The sequence below is a fragment of the Taudactylus pleione genome, unplaced genomic scaffold, assembly GCF_031769625.1.
Source record: "Taudactylus pleione unplaced genomic scaffold, aTauple2 ptg000262l, whole genome shotgun sequence".
In the NCBI taxonomy this organism is placed as follows: Eukaryota; Metazoa; Chordata; class Amphibia; order Anura; family Myobatrachidae; genus Taudactylus; species Taudactylus pleione.
Genome location: NW_028284664.1, coordinates 3,721,190 through 3,743,843, shown reverse-complemented (window position 1 = coordinate 3,743,843; position 22,654 = coordinate 3,721,190). Strand labels below are relative to the sequence as shown.

The window sequence follows — 22,654 nt, the reverse complement described above, 5'->3', positions numbered from 1 at the left end:
GGTCAGTGATCTCCCATACTGCACTGGGACCCGATCACCTGATGACCGGGCCGCAGTGCACTATGGGAGACCAGCTGACCGGAGGGGAGACATCACGGGAGGCCCGATCACCGGTCCCTGGAGTCAGGTAAGTAAAAAAAATTGACAATTTTTTTTTTTCATTTACAGTAATCAGCTTGCGGTCTGTTTAGACCACACAGCTGATTACTGGGACCGACTCCCGGCTCTGCTCTCCCCCGTTAGAGCAGAGTAGGAGGCTGGTAACCGGGGGAGACCCTGGATAACGCCACCTCCAGGTGGCATTATCACAGGGCTTTCCCCGATATTTTTTTACAATTTATTTTTAGTAACTCTGTAATGGGAAATGTGATCTGACCAATTATGGGAAATGCGATCTGCTTTACTAAAAATAAGTGATACCTAGGGGTTGGAGTAGAATTTTACGAATTCTACTCCAATTGCCCTGTAATAACTATAGGTGATACTAAAATAATGTGAAAAGGGTGTGAAAACACCCTTTTTCACTTTTAGTAAAAATAATGTTAATAAATAGAGCCCTGGTTCATGTGTTGCTACCTGCAGCAGCACTCCAGTACTTTTGCTAAAAAGAACAAACAAACCCCACAACGCACAAGAAAAGCCTGATGAGCCGTGTAATAAAATAAAGTGATATTTAATGTTAAGGTTGTACAAGTTCATTAGTTTTTCACATTAGGAGCCCTATATCTCTTAACAACATAAATAACTACTAATATGGCAGTAAGAACGCTGACCACAATAGTTATCCTGACCCACTCCTTGTCTAGGGGGTTGTTGGGGATAGGAGGAGAACCTATAAGAGAGAGAGAGAGAGTGCAGTTAGAAAGAAGTCATATATAAAACAGTGGGTGTCACCAGGCACAATATAAGCCAGCAGAACTGTAATGGAACGCTCAACATACATCATCATCATCATTTATCTACCTGTAGGGAGAGGCCACTTAATACACATAGTTGCTTTTCACATCACCTGTTATGTTTATATTTTATTCATGTAATATTTCACATATATTTTAACCCCTTTTTTCAACACTTATTAGTCTTACACATCTATACTTTACACTGCACGGTCACTCTTTTTCAAATTTTCGTGTGATGCCCTGGGGGGGTCCTGGGCTGGACATTGTTCGGGGTGCACTGCGCCTCAGACGTGAACCCCTTAGTGTTAGGGACTGCTAGTGACAAAGAAGCCGTGACGAGGCCTAGCAGCTTCCCATGTATTTGCAAATGCATGCAACCAATATCTCTGAATTTCTATGACCATATAGTCTTCATATATTGTTGCAAGTATTACTCAGTGTGCTGAGGAACAATAGGGGGTTAAACCCCCCTCCTTTTTCTAACATCTAGAATTATAGGTATTAGGTAAAATCTTTTCTAAAGCCAAATTTCTCTTTCAGGAAAACAATGCACTCGATTCAGAGTTGAACACATCCACAGAAATGGGCGCATCTCGGCATTCTCTGCAGACTGCACATGTATTGAAAATTGCAGACAGGGTCTGTGCAAGTAAAGAGAAAATGGGTGTACAGAACTAAAGTGCGCAACCGGAAAGCAGCTAGCAGGAAAGTGTCAGAAAAGAGGTGTCCTTCCCCCTCCACCAAAACAGTACAAACTTACAGAAAGGCACCTAACTTCCAGCGCTAATCCAAATAACAATACTTATAACCAAATGTTGGTATGATTCAAAAAAGTCCTCCAATTTTCATCAACACTAGGGGCTCTATTTACTACAATCCGCATTGCTAATGCAGATTGTAATGTGATATTACCGACTGAGGCCCTCATTCAGAGCCACTCGTTAACAGCAGTACGCTCATAGCGTTCCGATGTTGTGACACCGCACATGCGCCGCTGTAACACTGCGCATGTGCGTACGGCAGATTGCAAGTTTTTTTTCACTCGTTCGGCAAATTGCGAACAGGAAGTGACATGTCAAATGTGATTGACAGAACAGGCCGTTTTTGGGCGGTGACGGGGGTGGAGATGGAAAAACGCAGACGTGGCGAAGCGTTTTTGGGGCGTACATAAATTAGCTCATGCGAACGTCCAATGTGTTCGTACCAACTCATACGTCTCTGGCTGATCCTCTTTCCTTTCAAACTGCTTGCACAGCTTAGGGTCTGGATTACTCGACCACAATGGCGATGGCCTTGTCCTTTTGCCCGGTTCTCCACGATGTTTCATCGATTTATCACGGCTTGTCAGATAAACAATCAATTTTGGATTGAAAACCAGCTTGTATTTTTTTTTTTTTTTTTCACTTTGTAATAGCACAAAACCGTACGCAGCTGAAATTCTCGGCTGCTAATTTCAGTATTACACAATCAATTAGCGTTTTTTGGTAGTAATGTATTTTACAATTTGGTTAGTATTTTTGCATTTTGTAACAATATTGTAATCATCTTTGTGTATATTGTAACCTTTTGCATTGGTCTGTTATTTTTTTTAACATTTATTCCAAAGTGTTTTTTAAAGTAACATTTTGTTTTAACCCTTGATTTTTTGAAAGTCCCAAACTCAGATTTCGTTTTTCCCTTGTGGGCCAGAATTAACTATAAAACAATTGTCAATTAATGTCACAATACAGTTGAGAACAATTTGTAGGTTTTATTTTCCAAACACATTTTTAAACAAATCATGTGCATTGTCACGTACATTTTTGGGGTCCTTGTTACCCACTAATATTTGACACATATTTTTGGATTAAATTATATTTTTTGCACAAAAACGAAAAAAATATTAAAAACAATTCACAAGAAAGGAGAGGGAAGTTTTGGCCAGAAAGGAATATGGGGCAAGCACAGAAGGAGTGTGGGCAAAGTAGCCAGTGCTGTCATCGTTTCTTTCCCCGTTTGGCTGGGGTAGGGTGGGTGCCAGACCGGCTCCAGGATGTCCTCTGGCTGGCCTGTCCAGAGGCAGATGTTGTGGCCTCTGGACTAGGCACAGGGCTAGGCACATTTGGAGGAATGGCTGTTGTTGTGCCAGAGGTGGAGGATCCTGATGTTCCGGCAGGAAGGGAGGTCGGCTCCACCATGTGCTGGCGAACGAGCTGCTCAGGGCATTGGAGATTCGGATGTTGGCCCTGGTATTTTCAGCCAGGGCCTGACCAATGGTCACGTTGGCTGCCGCTTTTTGCTCCAGGGCCTCAGCCACCCGTAGCAGACTGGCGTCCATCCTCTGCAGAATCTCCGTATGGAAATCCGATTTAAAATTGAGTTCTGTGAGGAGTGCCACTGCCTGCGAGGGGGATTGCACAGGACTGGCTTCTGCAGGGTCCTCAGCCGGATGTACTGGTTCCTCCCCTGCAGAGCCAGCAGAAATTCTGCGGCCAAGGCTCCCCTCTGGAGCAGACTCATCCGCCTGTGTCTCTGTGAGAAAAAAGGAACATTACAATCTACATATTGTCACATTAACATTTCAGAGTTGGTTACATCACAACATTTACCTGGGACAACATGAGGAGCCGCAAAGTCTGGCATGTCCGTATCCATGTTGGACACGCCTAACACCTCCACATCCTGCACACACCCCTGTGCCAGCTCTTCCAAATCATTAAACTCCAATGACACAGGGGTGGGACCCCCACCTGTCCCCCTTGCATGCCTAGCCCTGTCAGCCATTTTTTGTTTCAGGCGATATTTGAAGTCTTGCCATCTGTGGGTAAAAAAGTAGCCATTATTCCTGCATTATTTCATTTTTTTTTTTTTGGGAGGTCAAGTTTTTACTTACCGCCGTTTGACATCCCGAGCTAGACGGACATAATCACCCACCCTATTGACAGCACTGGCTATCTCCTCCCACATTCTCCACTTCTGGCTTGCACCCATATTCCTGTCTGCCTGTGGCAGGATGTCCACACACTTCTGAACCAAAACCTCCATCTCCTTTCTTGTGAATTGTGGCTGCCTTTTTTTTTTCCCTGCTTTGCCCGGAATACTGGGCCCAGCAGCCTCTTCCATGTCATCCTCCACACCTATTTTCCAAGAAAATGTGAAATTGTAGCGTGCAAACTTTCACTATATTCTGTCTCAAAATAATCCTTGTTTGGAAATGCCTGAAAAACTTACCGGCCGCCTCTTGGCCATTGTTTGGCTGGTCTGTAGCCATTTCTTATACAAAAACAAGAAATACACCAGACCGTTTGTTTTTGGTCGTGACGTATTTATACATGCGTCCTTATTATTCGGCCGCATCATTGATTGTGCGTTCCTATGATCCCTCCTTAATTTGAGCGGGAAAATAAACACTATTTATGGCTTTGGCCATCTCGAGTCTAGGTGGCGGGTGTTGGTTGTTGGAGGTTACGTTGGTCGGAGTGGATTGTTGGCGGGAATTGTATTTGGCAGTGTTTGGCGTTTTTTTCTGTGCGTTTTTTTGGAGTTTATCTTTCCGTTCGCTTTTTTGGTGTGGTTCTTTTATTTGTGGTGTATTTTTTGGGTAAGTTTTTTGCCGTCTTCCTTTTGTTCAATTTGGCTATCTTTTTTTTTATTTTGTTCTCTAATTTTTTCACAATTATCCTTTTATAGGTTTCTTTTGGCTCTGCCCCAACGACCTTTTTGTCCGGTGACTTATATATCCTGTATTGGTAAGTTTGGATTTTCACTTGTTTGTTAAATGTTCATGTAATTTTTTTCGCTACTTTTGTTCACCTTACAGTTTTTACCTTTGGTTTTGTGTTTCCTAAATGTCTGAACTAATTAGCGCATTTCTGACTGCTTATTTTCTGTATTGTAATTGCGAACTAATTAGCGCATTTCTGACTGCTTATTTTCTGTATTGTAATTGCGAACTAATTAGCGCATTTCTGACTGCTTATTTTCTGTATTGTAATTGCGAACTAATTAGCGCATTTCTGACTGCTTATTTTCTGTATTGTAATTGCGAACTAATTAGCGCATTTTTGACTGCTTATTTTCTGTAGTTAAATTGGGTGATATTTACCGTTAGCAATCTTGTTTGTTTTTTGGGCCCCAAATTGTGGAAGTCTGCGCACTGTCGTTTTGCTCTTTGGAGAAATGTGTGTTTATCCCCTTTTATGTTTTGTCTTTTACCAAATTAAGAATCCTAAATGGCCACCCAACATTTTTTCCTTGTTCGGGTATTTTGTTTTTTAGGCTTGGTAAATCATGACAATACCCCGGCATGTAAGCATCATTGGATTGTATCGTAAAGATAAGTATTTTTCATTTTTTTGGGGGGCAAACAAACCTTACATTCAATTTTTGCCATTTCAGGTTGATCTTGGTCGGATTGTTGTGGCCATGCTCCTGGAAGCTGACCAACCTCAATCTCGTCCTAGGCGTAGGCATCGTAGGCGTGCAAGGCCCCAGATATATCGAACACGTCACCCTTTTTGGAATGCCCGATGATGAGGTGTTAAGACGCTACCGTCTTCCGCCCCAAATCATCATAGACACTCTCTCATTAATAGAGAGTGATCTTGAGTGGCAAATTGACAGCCCTACAGCAATACCACCACTTACGCAATTTATGGCGGTGTTACATTTCTGTGCCTCAGGATCCTTTCAAACCACGGTGGGAATAGTTGCGGGAATATCCTAATCCTCCTTTTCCAGGATCCTGAGGGCAGTGATGGAGGCCCTTTTCAAGCACCTCCATCATTTTATTCAAATGCCTTTGGATATGGGTGCCCGTAGTGTGGCTAAGGCCAATTTTTACCAAATAGCTGGCTTCCCACACATCATAGGGGTTGTGGATGGTACTCACATACCACTTCAGCCTCCAGCACGGCTGGAGGCCATTTTTAGGAACCGCAAACACTATCACTCACTGAATGTAATGGTGGTATGTGATGCCTCCCTCCAGATCCTGTCCCTGAATGCAAAATTACCCGGGAGTGCACATGACTCATTCGTCATCCGGCAATCAGGGATATGACAAAAATTAGACAACCTACAAACTGGTGATGCGTGGCTTCTGGGTAAGTGGAGACCTTTAGTACATACCAATGTTAAGCTTGATACACAGTGTTCCTGATGTTGTCACTTCTTTTTCACAGGAGACAGTGGCTACCCTTGCACGCCCTGGCTGCTCACTCCTTATTTGGCTCCCACACCAGGGCCACAAAGTAATTTTAATTCCGCACTTACAGCCACCAGGCAAGTGGTGGAGCTCTGTATAGGCCTTTTAAAAGGCAGATTCAGATGCCTCCACCGCTCTGGTGGTGAACTCATGTATTTGCCGGATATGGTTTCGAAAATTGTGGTCCTGTGTGGGATATTTCACAACATCACCAGAAGGAGTGGTGTCCCAATGCAGCCAGAGGATGCCTTGCCTGAGGTTGGCCCCCCCGAGGTTGGTCGGAGGTCAGTATGTGGGGGGGGCCATACGCGATGATGTGGTGGCCAGATATTTTAGGTAATTATTGGCACAAAAGAAGTTCTTTGACACAATGTGGTAAGGTTTTTTTGAGACCATCAAATTAATTGGTTTATTATTTCCCATCTTGTGTTTTATTTCATAATCTTTTGGACTGAAACGATGACTACTTCCTGCTACCCAAAACAAACCTTCATGGGGACACATTGGATATATATTCTGGACCCAATTATGAAACGCAACATTTGTGGAATCATGTTGGCATGCTCATTCGTCAACCAGTTCTTGATTTTTCTTTAAATTTTTCTTATGGTGTTTGATGGTTTTTACATTTTGTTATCACTGTGTGTATTGTTTGTGAGCCAACAATTTTGTTTTTTGTTTATGTGGTGAATAAATTGTTTGCTTTTGTAATTCCAAAAATTTACTTGAACATTACAAGCAAGTGTAAGCAGGTTCACCCACGTTAAATTTGCTTAAGGGTTAATCCTGTAATGTCGCAATTTGCACATTTAACTATGCTCTCTGGGTCCAAACCAACACCAAAAGGTATTATGTAGAATCAGTATGCTTTGGAATCTCGGCCTAAGCAGGTTTCCCCCAAAATTGGAACATGTAAAATTTTTAAAGTGAAAAAAGGAAAAAAATAAACGCGCCAAACTGATTGTTAGTGTTAGCTGTTTCATGTGCCTGTTTTCTAAAAAACAACAAAACACAATCTTAGTTACATTAGTTGCAAATACTTGCTGCAAGAGTCTACTTATGTAAGTATAAACAATCTAATATATGGAGACAAGGAATGAGACTGAACTCCAAATTTAACTTTTTAATTATGAAAAATAATTTGCGGATAACATAAACAAATTAGGGACGCAGGATCCCTGCCATACGATCCAGGACCACCAGCAGGCCGATCACGTGCCCCCGCATCACTTGTACGCATCCGGCTAGGGCCGCCAAACGCCTCTGGTCCTCTGTGGGTTAGAAAATTGTGGGGCTTACTACAATGAATCCATAATTTAAGATTCTCCAAAAAAACACAAGCAAAAGAGAGTTATCAAAAAGTGACAATAGTGTGACCAAAAGCACATTTTAAACAAAACCCAGAAGGCCCAAAAAATGAACAAACAAAAAACCATAAAAATAAAAAAATAAACCAGACAGACAAGTTTGACTGTTTTGCCATGTGGGATATGTGTATGGGGAAATCAGCAGTAAAATGTAAATACAAACAGATATATAACAAAACTTTTGGCAAACCAAAAAAAGGAAAAGGCACAGACAAAGGATTAGATCAACACATTTTCAACAACAAAAAAGGATAAAAGGGAAACCTACCGTTCTGAATGACGGCTGGCCCCGAAACAACTCCCTCGTCCTCCTCGGAGGTGGACAAATTTCCCAAGGAGGTGGGAGGGGTGATGACCGATTCCGGCGATGGGGTGGTCAAGAGAGGGGTGGTTTGAGGGGAGGGGGAATTGGGATGGAGGGGAAGTAGCACAGAGGGATGGGCGACAGGGTCTGGGCAGGCTGGGGAGGAGGGGGAATTTTGGGTATTTTGGGTAGAGGAGGTTTGGCTGGGGATTGGGGAGAGGGGACGAGAGCGCCGTCTTTGACGGCGATGACGCCGTAGTCTTCGCTCTGCCCCTAAATGATGGAAAACAAATTGAGGTTAGTTTAGAACATCACCTTGATAAACGCTAATTGTTGAACCCCAAAAAATGAAAACATGCACATGCAGATATGAGTACAAAGAATAAACAGGCCATACATGAAAACATGCAGATGCAGATATGAGTACAAAGAATAAACAGGCCATACAAGAAAACATGCACATGCAGTTAGGGCCACAAAGATAAACATGAAAACCAAAGTCAAATGATGGGGGGAGGCTGGCTGGTGATCCGCCTGTCCATCACCTCTGTTAATACCAGGAGCTCGCGCTTGGTGAATGCAGAGGCTCTCATGATGGCAATGGTGTATTTTTAATAAAACATTTTTAATAAAGACCAGAAAATAATTTTGATTGGCTAATGTATTTGGGTAATTAACAGGACCCATTCTATTGGTTAGTGTATGAGTCATGTGTTCGACAGGGCCAAAAATCTATTGAGAGTTATGATAGGCTTGATGCAGTGACATGCGTAAGCTAATTTAAATAAAGAAATGAACCCAGTAAAATATGCGTGGGTAAAAACACAGAAAACAAATGGATAATTGGCTCAAACATGTATTTTGACAAATGAAAGCTAATGTTTAAACCGTATGTATTCTGCGGGTAAATACAAACAAGAGTAAAGTTTATTGCATGTCAAAAAAAAAACGAAAAACATGTGAAGAGCAATTAAGCTAATTGAGATATTGATTGGCATGATACGATTGAGGGAGGTAGGCAGAATAAACGAGCAGGTAATCGGAATCGGACAGGCCCACTTCCGGTTTGTACTTGTGCGTGCGTTCCCTGCAAGCCACATTGGGGATGTACGCTCGCTATTTGGCTCGCTCGTTAGGTAGAGGAGGGGTCAGTAGTCTTTGGGGTGGAATTTTAGGTGCGTTCGAAATTACGTGCGAGCGCTTAAATTTACATATTTCGGCATGTACGCCGAACGTACGATTGGCCATTTGCGTCCGGCTCTGAATCAGGCCCTGAATTCGCATTGCGAATTCAGGCAATATCACAGGGATTTACTACAGGGACAGATAAAGTTTGCGATAAAGCTCTGTCCCTGCGAATCCCCCTCGGAGCCTTATCACAGTATTTTCGCAAAAAATACCGTGATTAAGTGCCCGCGCATGCGCCAACCAGTCGCCGCTGCTACCCCCCCTCTGGCACTAAGACCCGCCCCCGGCACTAAGCCCCTCCCCCGCGATCACGGACCCCCCACGACCCCCCCTCCTCCCCGCGACCCCCCCCCTCTCCCTTAATTACACTTACCTGCATGTTACGGGCCTCCGGTGATGTCCTCCACTCCTCCGGTCAGGTGATCTCCCATACTGCACTGGGGCCCGATCACCTGATGACCGGGCAGCAGTGCACTGTGGGAGACCAGCTGACCGGAGGGGAGACATCCCCGGAGGCCCGATCACCGGTCCCTGGAGGCAGGTAAGTAATTTTTTTTTTCACTATTTTTTTACAGTGATCAGCTTGCGGTCTGTTTAGACCACACAGCTGATTACTGGGACCGACTCCCGGCTCTGCTCTCCCCGTTAGAGCAGGCCAGGAGTCCGGTAACAGGGGGAGACCCTGGATAACGCCACCTCCAGGTGGCGTTATTATCACAGGGCTTTCCCTGATATTTTTTTCACATTTATTTTTAGTAACTCTAGTCGGATCACATTTCCCATTACAGTTATGGGAAATGCGATCTGCTTTACTAAAACTAAGTGATACTTAGGGGTTGGAGTAGAATTTTATGAATTCTACTCCAATTGCCCTGTAGTAACTTTAGGTGATAATAAAATAATGTGAAAACACCCTTTTTCACTTTATTTTAGTAAAAATAATGTTAATAAATAGAGCCCTTGATGATAAAACAGCTCAAAAGCAATGTACTTTCCCAATGGATGTTACCATAATGCAACAGTGTGTTCTTCTTTTGCACATCAATATACTTTATTTTATCAAATTTATTTTTTGTATATTTATATATGTGGTTTTAATTATTTATATTTTATTGATTATTAGAAAAGAAACCTGCAGACACCAAGCACTTTATATAACCGAATACCTCATTCCGCGGGACACCCAGCAAAGAACCTGCAGGCTCAACAAATATGTTATACTGAGCTTAACAAAGATCATGTTGCACTCGTAAGATGCATCTGATCACCATGGTTACATACCAGAAGTGACGCCGCGTTGTTATAGGAACAGAAGGAGCATCCTGACCGTGTGAGCAAAGCAGAATAAGAGGAATCACGTGCTTCTTGTCAATGAATGAGACAGGCCGGACACAGCAGAGAGTCATGGGACTTGTAGTAAATTGACTTATACAGACCAGTTGTGCCCGGACCGCTCTGATAGGCTGGACGGGGTATTTAACGGACTAAGACTATTGATGAGACCATTCTGATTGTGAACCTTGAAAAAGACCCTAGGTAAGGGTCGAAACGTGTTGGTATCAAACCGGGACCCCACATTATGACGCTCCAGGGAATGTGTGAAGGACACCGGCTTGTATCCAGTATATGCTGTGGATAGATGCTGGGTCACAGCACCCTCACATGCTTTTAAAGATTTGACCATTGTCAGCTCTTTTCTGCCTGCTGGTAATTGTTGAAATTTTGGTCATTTGATGATTCCTGCTCTACATGCTCTTTATGCACACTGCTTGTATATGATGTTTACATCAGCGATTTGCAGCTGACGAATATTATCATTTGGATCCATGCATTTGTTTTTTTGTGTTTATGTTTCATGTATTAAACTGTACTTAACTATATATCCATTTTCTCTCGCTTTGATATAGCAACATCCATTGGGAAAGTACGTTGCTTTCGAGCTGCTTTATCATCTAGTGTTGATGAAAAAATTGGAGGACTTTTTGAATCATACCAACATTTGGTTATAAGTATTATTTGGATTAGCGCTGGAAGTTAGGGTCTGTGCAAGTCTCATGTTGAGCAGTCGTAGCCTTTTGTGAAATAGGAGTTTCTGGACGGCAGCCAGGCAGACGCACGGAAGAGCTGCTTCTTGTGGGAGTGGGAGCACGTAGCCTGACTTCCATGCTTGTTTGAGGGGCCCGGACGCAACGCCTGTTTCAGACTGATCTTTTGCAGCCAGCATAGGGTGTGTGCAAAACAGATAGCAAGGAGGACAGCTGTGGATGAGTAGTGGGAGGGTCAACTCATACACTTCTAGATGCATGGATGGCCGGACGAGGAAGTGGGCGCAGATGCATCCAACTCCGAATCATGTCCAATGAGCATTTGATAATCTAATGCACACCTTTACCAAAGATATTAGTCTCCGGAGCAGGTGAGAAGTACACTGGCCCCTTGGAGGACACCAGGATGGTCAGGTTTCCAGCAGTTTCACGTATTGATCTCAGACCTATAAGAGGAGAATGTGTATTAGACAGATAATGAACCTGCAGCTCTTATTGTGAATCACAGTTTCATCCAGCATAAAGATACAGTACACACAGTATAAGCGCTAATGGCACTGGTAATAATTAGTCATATTACTAAGACTGACTGCAGCGATCTCAGTATGAGGAGCTGACCCTCAAAAAAAAAATATTCAATACAAATCCAAACCAGTTGAGACAGCATAAAGATGCCTGGCTACACATGTATATATAATACCTTCAGATAGAATAGGATGGCCATCAGTTTACACATTTCATGAAAGTGAGAAATAACATGAAATATCTTTGAATACAAAAGATCATGTGAAATTCAGCATTAAAATGTAAGCAATCCTTCACTTCTGCAGACTTAGGTTTTTTTAGGAAAAAGAAAGATCACAAACAAATCGGCGGATCATTGTCTACCACACGGAGCATATACCATGTAATATCTGAGAAGGAGATGTGAATTGGAGATTTAATGGCTGTGGAGAGCGTTGCTATATAGCTCTCCCATACTTCAAATAACTGTTCTAATTTTTCCTCTCTTTCCAGCGTTGTTCCCACCCATTCCAATCTAAAGAGATAAAAGAGCTTGGCTTTGAAAAGGTCCACTGAGGGAGGATCTGGATGCAACCAGGTTTGCAGGATGGCTTTGCGTGCTACTGCGCTTACTGCCAGTAGTAGCTTCCTACACCCCCTAGTTATACATATGTTCTGTGAAATTATTCTACAAAGAGCCAACTCCGATGTTAGGGGTAAATCATTTGTTAGGTGTTCACAGTGTACAGTAGGTGCGAATTAACTTCACCGGTATCTCAATATTCCTACACTGTACAAAGCAGTATGCACTGCACACAAATGCCCTACATCAGCTGAGGGATCGGCCAGCATGCAGTGTTATACTTGCCCCCCCAAGCATCTTCCTCATAGCTCTCCTTTACAAGTGTTAGAATGGGAGTGTGTTACTGTGCATTCTCCAATATGGCTCCTCCAGGGATGATACTTCATTCCCTTAACAAGAGGGCCACCAAAATTACTACTGCGCATGCACGGTGCCATCTTGACTCGTGTTTAGACTAGAGATTGTGGTTCAATTTTCCTGAAACCGAACACACCCAAAATTTGGGATTCCGATTCAAATAGAGTCCGCTTGGAACATATTGGGTCCTGGGTAAAACAGAGTACTGGCTCGGGTCTGCTGTAAGTGTGGAACTCTGATTTCAAAACAGAGAGTCTGAGGTTTTGGATTGCATGTAAACAGGTCCAAATTACATGATTTAACGGTTTTTATCAATTGTATACAAATCAAAACACTTAAGGGTTAGCTGCCAAAACTTAAACACTAGAGTCCACACACATCACTAGCATAGACTGGCATTGTGGGAGACAGACTTCTCTCCTTAGCTCCAAAAGACCTGCTGCTTTTACCTGCGATACAGCTGTTCCAGCCCCTTGCACCGCTACCCACATACAAAAGATTGTTACCGGCTGGTGAGCTGTCCCTACCCCACTCCGTGCCTTAGCCAGTGTAAAAGTGAGTACAGCTATACTGTACCTTCACTTAATAATCTACACTACTGGTTAAGCCACTGAACTTGTGACTGAGTCAAATGCAATTCTGCTGGTGTATACATCACTTGGCTAAATCCTCACTGTACACACACATACACCCCCCCCCCCCCCCCCACCCCCCCCCCCCCGAGACAGAAGAAACTAACATACCCAGGACTGTGCATAAATGCTGTATGCCAAGCCAGGAAAGGAGAATAAAAACAAAAATACAAGTGTATAAAATAGAAAGCAATAATAAATAATCCAGAAGTATTTTTTGGTTTTACAAAAGGGTTGTCGGACATCATTTCACAGGCTCTCCTGTGGGCAAATGGGAATAGCACAACAGTCCTACAACATAATGAAATGTAGATAATCATCCCCACAATAAGTTGTATAAACATTAGTATTTATCTTCTTACTTCCTTGCTGGTGCAGCGATATACAGGGTTCCAGCACATCACAAAAACATGCTGAAGCACGGCAGTGGAAATATACCTGTTAAAAGAAAAAATATGGGAAACAAAGAAGAGTTAGAATTGCAGCACAACTAACTGATTAGCAGGACAAGGATTTTATAAAATAGCTCCAAAATAGGGTTGGGCACGGGATGCCGGCACTCGGGATTCTGACCACTGGGATCCCAACGCCGGCATCCAGATAGGCGCTGTGGAACTCTTGTGGTGCCATACAAATAAAAGGAGGATAATAATAATAATAATAATAATAATAATAATAATAATAATACAGACAACGGCTGTTAAGTACCCTAACCCAACCTCCATCTAGTGCCTAAACCTAACCTCCCCTCCCAAATCCTAACCCTCCCCCTAATCCCACTACTTACCATCAGGATGCCGGTGCCGGGATTCTGACGTGTCAGGATTCCGGTGGCATTCGAAGTGCCGGGATCCCGACTGTCGGGATATTGACCGTATCCCATAAAATAGAGGGTTTTAATTTTCTATTTATTCCCCATTCCAGAACCTGGTACCTGTCAATTAAAAATGTTAAACTCTTCCAGATCTATTTGGAACACAGGTGTGTTAACACAATAGATATACAGGTGGTACCAAGTATTTCTGAGGATACCTTTAAAACCACACACGGCTAAGGCCCGCCTACAATAGCAATCAATTGGGCGTTTTGCAGACGATTGGGGCTCACAGATTCAGACCAAAAAGTGATTGGAATTGGTGAATCAGGTTGTCCTATATGTTGGATTTTACAGATCAGTTGCGGCTGTAGATTGCTAATGTATGGTAACAATCAGCTGATTTGCCGATCACTACTAGTAAAAGGATTATCCTTTCAAGTTTTGCAGATCTATTTGCTGAAAATGATCTGCAAATCACTGAAAAATCTGTAATGTATGGGGGCAGATTGGTGAAACTTTAAATTGAGGCAGGGGTCACAGAATCTGCAAATTGTATTTTTGGGATTACTGATGTTTCACGAGGACAGAATTTGAGAAACACGGCTATAGAGGTTTAAATTTGTCTTTAGTAATAGATCTGCATATCAAGAGATATTGAGGCTTTCATAGCAGTTGTAAGACCTAGCATGCCCTACCAGCTAGACCATGCTGGGTCTTTTAGTTCCACAACAGCTGTAAAACCAAAGTTGCTTAAGTCTCCAATCTGGGCATGTTTTTTCTAGAAAAAAAGAGATTAACTTTAATCAATATGTGCAGGATTGTCTCTTAATTCCCCATCTAATGTGCATCTATGGTTAAAAAGCTCTGCTGGCTATTTGCCAGTGACAGATGTAGCGACCATGTTAGCACTAGAAAGGTGCAGGGTTCTACAGTATATCTTCCCTAATGCATGGAAGGCAACTTCTGTGTCATTAGCGAACCATTTTAGTTACATTGGTAAATTACCATCACATCATGGTAAGGTGTGCAGTACAGAATGTCACTGGTGATCAGGATTATAACCTTCATCTCTACAGGAAACTGGAGTCACTTTTCTTATAAACAAGGCTCAAAAGCAAGATGCAACTCATTTACAGGTTTGGTAACCTTAGCATTGGCCAATGCTTACCAGCCCACTGGAAGCCATTTTTAAAGAGTATTCCATATGACTGATATTAATGAGAAAACGCTTGTATTGTTGGGATGGAAAGCTCAATCCGTTGTATGTTGCAGGAGACCTCTCCTGTGACATATGGTTATCACCAGTAAGTCGGCACCTACAGTAAATCACAGTTAAATACTTATCATAGGTTTGCACACTATTAAAAGGTTTTCTCATACTCATTAATGAAATACAACCAGGAACCTTCAGTGTAGTACTTGGAACACGTACACCCATTGCTGGCAGTGGGGTGTATATGGTGCCTGGCAGTGGTGACACAGTAGTAATAGCAGGGGGTCTAATAGGTGCCTGCAGTGTCTGTCTCAAGGAGATGCTCAGGGGCATGACCATCTCTAATGGAGGAGCAAAATGCGCAGACAAATCAGGCATAACCAGGAGCACATTGGGTCAGAGGTTGCCATGACATCAGCGCACATCTGTTGCTATAAGATGGAGTCCCAGAAACCCTGCAGATGGAGGCGGCAGCTCCTCAACACCCCTCCTCACTCAAGGTGGACTCTGGTTACATAATATACAAGACAAGACATTCAGAACCTTGGACGATTTACCTGTATTCAAATACAAAGGGAGGATACACAAACATTTTAAAACTCCAGTCCACATTTTCATAGGAAGGCATATAGCACATGTGATGTCAGACCCTTTGCCAATAGGTCAGCAAGATTCTTCTCATTAGTCACTAATTTTACACTGACTAATAGCTCTCTTATGAAATGGTCTCTTATTGCAAAAAAACAGCTTAGACCAACCATGATATTTTGGTGCTGGAAGACGAGTCACTTGCACTTTAGTTGTTGATTGCAATGCTGATGGTCATTTGGACTAAGGCGACCTAATTCACAGTCACCTTCAGCCACAACAACACTTCTTTGGCTGTTTCTGTAGCACTAGCAGCAGCCACTTTGTTTTAGACCAGTGGTGTCAAACTCGGGCCCTCCAGCTGCTGTGGGACTACATATCCCAGCATGCCCTGCCACAATTTTAACATGCCCTAATAGCAAAACTCTAACAGTGCATTCTGGGATGTGTAGTTCCACTGCAGTTGAAGGGCCAGAGTTTGACACCACTGTTTTAGACCATACAATTATTTAAACAGACATACTTTTGCCTCTGGAAATGCATTAACATTGTAGTGTGCCAGTGACTCCATGTAAATATCTTCCACTAGCTCAGTGTTTAAGGCTGAATTAAATTCCAGTTGGTACAGCAGCAAATCATGCACTGAAGATACAGCAATGACCATACCTTTAAACAGACCGGAACATTTCCTTATAGTCAATGCCTGATTTGTGGGTGTAAGCCTTGGTAACAAGTTGGTCTTTGTAGAGAGCAAAACCTCCATCTGTGTTTAGCTGTGTCTTCTACAAATTATAGTTCCAGCTCGCTCATGAGCAGCGCCCTCCCTACCCTTTGTTTTCATGTCTGCATTTATTTGATCCATCTGTCATGTCCCTGTGTTATATACAGTACATATCCTGTTTTCCCCACTGGCTAGAGCATTGTAGAACCTACAAATCCATGACAATAATCATAATACTCTGGGATAAGGTGTTACCTTGCTGCTTCCATAGCCCAATTCCTAACTTGTAGCTACCTCTACTTGTCACTCTCCATATCATAACTGCACTCCCATCACATGCAGTTATGAGCTCTCCAAAACAATTACACAAGTGGATGGGCCAAACACTCATCTCATAAAATATGCTGTGCTGCTAGGAACATTGTTCTTGTCCAATTGGGTACAGATTTTCAAATCCCAGGAACATAGGCGGTACATTGGATAAAGACTGATAACCGAACTGATCTGGCTCTAGTCAAACAGACCTTAAAAACATCAAAGTATTTCAAAACGCGTGCAAAACCAGGGATGGACTGGGACCAAGAGAACCAATTCTAACACTTTTTGCATATGCAAAGGAGCATGGCTACACATCACTGGGTGTGCCACAAGTCAAAGGGCGTGGCGTCATGGCACACATAGTCTCAGCATGACAGCCGAACAGAGCCCTGGATGGCATTGCTACGCCAGACCGGCCCATCAGGCCATTGGCCCTTCTGGTGTTTGCCAGAAGTGCCATTTAGACAGTCCGACCATGTGTAAAATCCATTTCACAATTTTAGATGACCTCTCAAAGGGCTCTATTTATTAACATTATTTTGACTAAAATAAAGTGAAAAATGGTGTTTTCACACCCTTTTCACATTATTTTAGTATCACCTATAGTTATTACAGGGCAATTGGAGTAGAATTCGTAAAATTCTACTCCAACCCCTAAGTATCACTTATTTTTAGTAAAGCAGATCGCATTTCCCATAACTGTAATGGGAAATGTGATCTGACCAGAGTTACTAAAAATAAAATGTGAAAAAATATTGGGGAAAGCCCTGTGATAATAACGCCACCTGGAGGTGGCATTATCCAGGGTCTCCCCCGGTTACCGGACTCCTGGCCTGCTCTAACTGGGAGAGCAGAGCCGGGAGTCTGTCCCAGTAATCAGCTGTGTGGTCTAAACAGACCGCAAGCTGATACTGTAAAAAAAATAAATAAAATAAAAAAATTGGACTTACCTGACTCCAGGGACCAGTGATCGGGCCTCCGGTGATGACTCCCCTTCGGTCAGCTCGTCTCCCATAGTGCACTGCTGCCCGGTCATCAGGTGATCGGGTCCCAGTGCAGTATGGGAGATCACCTGACCGGAGGCATGGAGAACATCACCGGAGACCCGGATCATGCAGGTAAGTGTAATTAAGGGAGGGGGGGGCGCGGGAGAGGGGGGTCCGCGATTGGCGATTGCGGGGGCTTAGCGCTGGGGGGCTAGCAGCGGCGGCCAGTCAGCGCATGCGCAGGCACTTAGTCACAGTATTTTTTGCGAAAATACTGTGATAAGGCTCCAAAGGGGATTCGCAGGGACAGAGTTTTATCGCAAGCTCTGTCCCTGCAAGGGATTTGTAGTAAATCCCTGTGATATTGCCTGAATTCGCAATGCGAATTCAGTCGTTAATATCACACTACAATTTGCATTCAATATGCGGATTGTAGTAAATAGAGCCCAAAGAGGTAGACAGTGTTCTATATACCTACATGACAGGAGATGGAAATTTATTGTGGTCATTTAATATTTTTTGAATGGAAACTGAAAAGGTTTCACTGGAAGCTTACAGTAACAATTTTGAGCAAACATAGGGCCTGATTCAAAGTAGTAGGCACCAGAGCCGTAACTAGACTTTTTGGTGCCCTGTGCCTGAAAGATCATTGGTGCCCGACCCCACTATTTTTCAAATAGGGACATAAGATGTGCACCCGAAAAAAGGGCCATGGCCTCATGGGGAAGGGCCAGGGAAGAGATAGGGGAACCCAGGAGATGCTGGGGATAAAAGAAGAGGAAGCTACTACTGAGAATGATAACAAACAGGTAAATTGTCAGCAGGGCTGCCATCAGAAATCATGGGGCCCGGTACAAATGAAAAAGGCAGGGCCCCCCCACCCCCTTTGTTCTTCCCCCCAAAGGTCTGGTGGACGCAAAGGGGTGAGGTTGAGCTCTGGTATCTGGAGTGTGTGTGTATATATATATATATATATATATATATATATATATATATATATATATATATATATAAAAAAAAAATTTTTTTTTTTTCCTTTAAATATTAAAAAAGAATAAACAGATTTTTTGTTTCTTAAATTGAGAAAAGCCTAATGATTTACAACAGAACTGTACTAACCTGCCATCCGGAGGTTCAATTACTGTATGTGGCATGGAACACTGGACCTCATTCAGACCCGCTCTCAAGATGCGCTCGCTCACTGCAAAAAAAAGGGCCGGATATTTAAATTATGTGATCGCACTGCATCGCGTAAGGACGCCCTCTATGTCTTAGTGAGCTATGGCACTGAGCGCTCGCAAGTGTGTTAAGACGCCCCCTTTCCCCTCGCAACACAAGTCATCTCCTGGGATTGTTGGAGGTAACATCGAGAGCCATCGGAGCTGATTGCAGCCCTTGAGGTAGCCTTACCCTGCCACAAGCACTGCGATCAGTGCTGGCTGAAATACATGGAGGTGACGTGTACAATGACGCTACTTTGCTAATTATGCACGCCCTTTAAACAGCGTTTTGTTGTCCTGACACGCCTGCGTTCGCAACAACACTCCCCCGTTACAAGCACCTTCCCCTGTTACCCACCCACAAACGACACTGTCACTCAAAGTAGCGGACAGTCTGTGTGCTATGAGAGCACAATTTCCCATCGCAGAGACTGGCTTGCGCACGCGCACTGCGGATTAGATGCATGCACATTGAGCAACAATCGCCCGGCAGCGAGTGATCACTCTGAATCAGGCCCAGCACGGACATGGCAAGGGGGCAGAGGTGCAAATAGAGAGAGGCACCCTTAAGTAAAGGACACAGATGGGATAGGAGCAGAGTCAAAAATGGGAAGCGGACAGAGGCAGAGATGGAGGGGGGGCAAAGGCACAGCTATGAGGGAACTGGGGCACAGATATGGGCACATATGGGGAGAGTACAGAGATAGAAATTTGGGGAGGGGGAGACAGAAGCAGGATTCATGTATATCACAGGGGACAGTGGGGCAGATTGTATAGGAGGGGCAGGGGGACAGAGCAGGATTCAGAAATAGTACAGGGGATAGATTGTATAGGAGGGGGAGGGGAGGGCAGATAGGCATAGTACAGGGGGCAATGGGGCAGATTGTGTAGGAGGGAGGGATGGAGCAGAGGTACCTCTGTGTGGGCACCGCAGTTGCTCTCTCACATTTCCTTCCTCAGTGCAGTGCCCACATTATCTGGCCAATGAGAGCAGGGGGAGGAGAGGAGAGGAGGAGAGCTGAGGGTGGAGCAACTATGGAGGCAGAGGTGATTGAAGTAACTAATTTGATAGGGTCCTGAGAGGGGAACCTGTCTGTGAGGGGGACCAGTACTCCTACCTTTATTATATAAGCTGGTCCTCCTGCAGCTACTCCTGATTCACACAGTAACAGAAGCAGGACACTGGTCATGCAGCGCTGGCTGGAGAGTTCATTAATGAATGAGTCATCATACACTGCTGAGCAGTGAGTGATGACTCATTCATAGAACTCTCCGGCCAGCACTTAGCAGCCTCAGCTGTCCTGTATGAGGGTAATAAATTAGCAATTAACTCTGGTTGCCGGCGTCCAGGCCCCTCAGCTGTTCGGGCCCGGTACAGGAGTACTGGCTGTCCCCCCCTGATGGCGGCCCTGATTGTCAGGCCCAAACAGCGTCTCCTGCCCTGCGGTGCCCTGTGCCATGGCACAGGTCGCAACTACCCTAGTTACGGCCCTGGTAGGCACTATGTGTACTACTCTGATGTTAGAAGATCGGTGTATGCGCAGGATCTGTACTGTACATGCGCCGGCCTTCTACTGCGAGATCATGCAGTTCCCCAGAGGGGCGGGGAGTGAGGAGACTGGCCTCCATCCTGTAAAAAGTGGTTGCGTTGCCCCGTTTTTCTGGGAATGCAAAGGCCAGGGTCTGTGTCTTCCGACAGACTTCCTGACTACGGAGCTGTGAGGGGCAACCTGAGTAACCTCAGGGTCACTCAGACTGCAGATGGTACTGCAGAAGAGCCCATGCTGCATCTTAGGATGCAGCACTCGCATCTGTGATGCCATGTACACCAGACGCCTCTGGCTGCGTTAGCAAATTAGTTGTACAGTATTGCACAGGTGGTTCCCTACGGCTGTGCAATACCGTACCATACCGTGAATCAGGACCATAGATCCCAGATATTCAAGGTAGAACATAAAATTGTTTTTGGTTTAGTTAGTTAGACGGTTAAATACCTAATACAATGTGCATACAAACCACATTATACAACGTGTACACACACACACACACGTCATTTGGGCCAGTCAATGTCCAGTCAGTTTTCTCACCCATTAACCAGAAAGCGCCATTTAAGCTCATGCTCCGGGTCTTTGGTTGGGGTAGCCCAGCACTGATGAAGAATTAATGTCAAGTTCAATTCTGTGCTGTGTAATATTCGAACCTCGATAAGAATAGGGTCTTGGGGCTGCTTTACCACAGGATGCTCTCCATCAACGTAGTATTTCATATACAGGTCATCTGAGCAAAAAACGAGACACAAGTAGAATGATTGTGCACTAATGGAAAGGATAAGAGATGAATTGTAAAGTTACATGAAGTAGCATACTGTATTTCAGAACAGTAGTAGTAGTGGCAGATAGTATGGTCTAGAATTGTAACACAAGGCGCTGAACAAACAAAGGTTTTAGCAAGACTTTACCAGTAAACAAAAGTAAAATATATACAGCCCCCTAAAGAAAAAAAAAAAATTGAAAACAAAATAAAAAAAAAAAAAAAAAAACACTCTACAACAGGTCATTATCCAAAAGCAACGGTTTTGGCAACTGCCAGCTTGGGGTATTTGTATAAGACATTGGCATCTGTCCTTAAGGTGCTCTATAATGTCAATATACACACATTTTGAGTCCTTATATATTTAGGGGTCCACATGCAGCAAAAAATTAGTAGAATAACCACCTTTAGCAAACCTCGTCTGCAAGGTGGGTGGTTTAGAAGCAGCATCAGGGAGAGAGGGAGAGAGGATGATGGGACGAGTGTACTAGCGTTCTGTGTAGAGCGATCACTGGAATCTATGCTACATTGGATGTGCAGCCTACACAGAGAGAGAGAGGAGAACACACAGAGGACATACTAAGTTTACATTGGAAATTGTAAATTGGATACTATGGTACCCATGTAGCGCTTATCAGTCATATGCCAGCTTCAGCCAAACAGGGCAGATCATTGGGAAAAGGTTACCTTAATGGGCTGCCCATCTCTGTAGCCATCATAGTCTTGTTTCTCACATCAATATCTGCAACCATGACGTTCTCATAGTTCACTGTACCATCCCGTTCCTGTGTGCCATACAGATATATACACAATTCATATACAGTAGGATGGCCTGACAAACCACAGATCACTTATCTCTGCAGGCCAGTTTATCCAGGCTTTCCCCCATAACATCCTGCACATTTTTGTTAGCTTCTAGTCAACTATATTTGCAGCATGCTATTATATTCCATATGACGGGCTATTAATGCATTAACCATTGAATAGGGAGGATTGTAAAATGATGACCTACTACACTGATACCTATGAATGGTCTTGCATGGAGCCTTCCACCATTAAACTATGGCATAGGGAATGAGAATTACAGCCAGTGAGAGGACGTTCCCCACCCACCACGAGGGAGGTTTGGATGTCTGTCCATACACAGATCGGATACAATAAGCTTCTGGAGGGGGAGTTGGGTATCTGTTGTGGCACTGACCTCACTACACCAAGAGTCTCATGTCACAAGTCATTGTTGCTGCTGTACAGTTACAATAAGTGGAGATGTGGCTTATAGCAACTAGGGCCCTCATTCAGACCCGGACGCAAGTGGCCGTTCGTACGTTCGGCGTACGTAAAAAAATATGTAAATTCAAGCACTCGCTCATATTTTCGAACGCAGCCAAACATCCTCCCCAAACTCAAGCGACCCCTC

General features: G+C 43.8%; 1 pseudogene across 1 annotated transcript in view; it reads right to left on the bottom strand.

Annotated features, from left to right (window-relative positions):
• Nucleotides 1-698: 698 nt before the first annotated feature.
• Nucleotides 699-22,654, bottom strand: part of LOC148514033 (zona pellucida sperm-binding protein 4-like) — a 37,004-nt pseudogene continuing 15,048 nt past the window's right edge. Inside the window, exons 3-9 of the transcript XR_015879469.1 lie at nucleotides 21,925-22,022; nucleotides 21,643-21,778; nucleotides 21,015-21,204; nucleotides 15,050-15,197; nucleotides 13,427-13,502; nucleotides 11,330-11,434; nucleotides 699-832 (exon numbers count right to left, since the gene is read on the bottom strand). The product of XR_015879469.1 is annotated as a zona pellucida sperm-binding protein 4-like (transcript). The remainder of the gene's footprint in view (nucleotides 833-11,329; nucleotides 11,435-13,426; nucleotides 13,503-15,049; nucleotides 15,198-21,014; nucleotides 21,205-21,642; nucleotides 21,779-21,924; nucleotides 22,023-22,654) is intronic.